Raw genomic sequence first — 2,680 nt, 5'->3', positions numbered from 1 at the left:
TGCCCCCCCCCCCCCCCCCCCCACCGCACACACACCACACCACACACACACACCTTTGTTGCTTCCGCTGACTTGCTGGCCTTAAGCGCCTGCTCCAGCCGGGTGGCCACTTGGCTGCAGGACAGGAGAAGCGCAGGAGCAGCAGGAGAAAGAGGGAAACCTCCTTTCAGCCGAAGGCAAGCATCTGGTAGCAGCAGACGCGTGTGAATAGGGGACAGCAGGCGGCGTGGAGTCGCGGCAGGGACGAGGCGTGCAGCTGTCAGGGAGGCACCCACCTGAGCTGCTGCCAGAGCGGCTCCAGCTGGCTGGCCAGGTCCTCGAGCACGGCCACCGCCGCACACCGGTACTCCTCCACAACCTGCCAGTGTGTGTGTGTGTGAGAGAGAGCGGGAGAAGGGGGTCAATACAGGGAGGCCGGGCAAGGCCAAGGGAGGGGTTGGTGCGTGTGATGCACAGTCAGGTGCCAGGAACAGCCGCCAAGGGCTGCTGCTGCTGCTACTGCTGCTGCTCCACCCCCTCACCTCTGGAGGGGCTCGCTTGCGGTGCTCGGTCACCATCTGCCCCACGTTCTCCCACAGGCAGCTGGCGGGGCGCTGCAGAGGGGGATGGACCAGTCAGCGAGAGCAGCAGGCGCAGCCAGACTGTCAGCATGGCACGCCAGCAGGCGCACTCACACAAACTTCCACCTGCACAGGCCAAGGCACTCAATGCTGGTGCACTGCACAGTGGCATGGCACCGTACCAAGCCACCACTCACCAGCATGAGCTTGCCGTACCGCGCGGTACCGGTGGTCAGCACGGTGGCGCTCTGCGGGTCCATGCCCGCCAGCGCCGCCAGCCCAGCCGCGGCGCGGGACGACAGCCGCACCAGGCTGCCCGCCAGCTCAGCCAGGGCAGGCGCGAAGAAGGAGGGGCGCACCACGTTGAGGCCCTGCGGGAGGGAGGTGGCGGTGCAGGGGGGGCGGGGACGGGTGGCGGTGAAGGGTGGGAGATTGGTGGGAGAGACCTCAGGCAGCTCTCTCAGTAGGGCCAGAGAGGACTGCGAAGGAGCAAAGGCGCCAGGCCAGCAGCAGCAAGGCATGCGCGCGTGCATGGCAGCCAGCCACCCCGCATCGCCTCCTGCTTGCCTGGATGACCATTTTGAGCACTGCCGCGGGGCGGTCCGCCAGCCAGTCTGTAGCCAGCAGCTGCAGGGGTTGGACGAGGAGGGGGCAGAGGAGCAGGGTCAAGGGGTGTGTCCGGCACAGCCCCGGTGGCACGCCAGCAAACACACAGGAAGTGGCACCGGTAGGCAGCAGGCAGCGGCGGCAGCCGGCGCACCTGAGGCAGCTGGCACAGCAGGGGCAGCGGTAGTGCCTCAAAGGCGGCCTTGTACAGCCAGTGCAGCCGCTCCTCCTCCTCGCGCCGCTGCTCTGCCGCCTGCTTGTCGGCAGCCTCGCCCTCGGCAGGCGCCTGCGCCGACGGGCCTGCGGCGTCACCGGCCGCCGCTCCCGCCGCGCTCGTCCCCGCACCCGCCGCTGCTGCATCTGGCGCCGCGCTGGGCCCCGCCTTGTCCTCAGCCGGCTGCTGCAGTGAAGCAGCAGCAGGAGCAGAAGCGGCGGCACCTGCAGTTGCCGCGGCAGCCATGCCAGCCGCAGCTGCCTCCTGCGGCCCCGGCTGTGAGGCGGGCGTCGGCGACACTGCCGCCGCGCCCTGCGTCGTTGGCTCTGCCGCCGCTGCCGCCGCTGCCAGCTGCTGCGTGCCGCTGCCGCCAGGCGACGCCTGGTCGCCGCCTGCAGCCACGGCGGCGGCCTCCACCCCAGACCCTCCACCAGACGCTGCCGGCTGCACGTCTGTCTGCATTGCGCCCGCCCCCTCCTGCCGCTGCCGCTCCGCCTTCTCCTTCTCCTCCTTCTCCTGCCGCTCCTTGTGCTGCCGCTTCAGCCGCTCCACCTCGTCGTCCTCAAATGGACGCAGCAGGGAGGACAGCAACTGCACGGCCGCAAAAAGGCAGGTGGTGTGTGGCGAGGCTGGCAACGGGTCCTAGGCCAAAGGCACCCACGTGGCACTTTCTCTTTTTAGGGCACTTTTTTAAGGCACAGAGCCACGGTGGGTGGCGGGAACACCAGAACCCCTATATCATTGCACGAGGGTCCAGCTCAGCAGGGCGGTCCTAATTCAACAGCCGGCGGCAGCGCACCTCCAGGCACTGGTTCATGTGCCCCTCGCTACGCCGGCTGATGGCGCGGGCGGGCAGTCCCAGCAGCACCTCAAGGCACGGCCGCTCATCGCCCTCGCCCTCGCCCACAGCCGCCAGCTTGCCCTTGCCTGCAGGGGGAAGGACCACAGGAGGTTCGGGAGGGTGCATGACACATGCCCGAGGTAGCAGTAGCAGGAACGAAGGGCATCGGGCGGGCAGGCAGCCAGGGGCAAAGCCCGCAGCTGGAGCACCCAGCCGCGGTGCCCAGCGCTGCACATCAGGGACGCTGGCGCGGCAGCCGGGCGAGGGCTGGAGCCCAACCCAGACCCAGCCCATTGCGCCCAACACGGCAGCATGACGCCAAGCAGGCCAGGCCTGCCGGCATTGCTGTGAGCAAATGGAGCGGCACCTTCCCGGAAGCAGTGGGGCCTCCAGCAGGGCTGCATGGAGTGCCATGCCGTGTGCTGAGCCAGCTTCGCCTCGTTGCTGTCTGGCAGCCGG

This window comes from Chlorella variabilis (genome assembly GCF_000147415.1).
Source record: "Chlorella variabilis unplaced genomic scaffold CHLNCscaffold_16, whole genome shotgun sequence".
In the NCBI taxonomy this organism is placed as follows: Eukaryota; Viridiplantae; Chlorophyta; class Trebouxiophyceae; order Chlorellales; family Chlorellaceae; genus Chlorella; species Chlorella variabilis.
Note: the sequence above shows the minus strand (reverse complement) of the source record.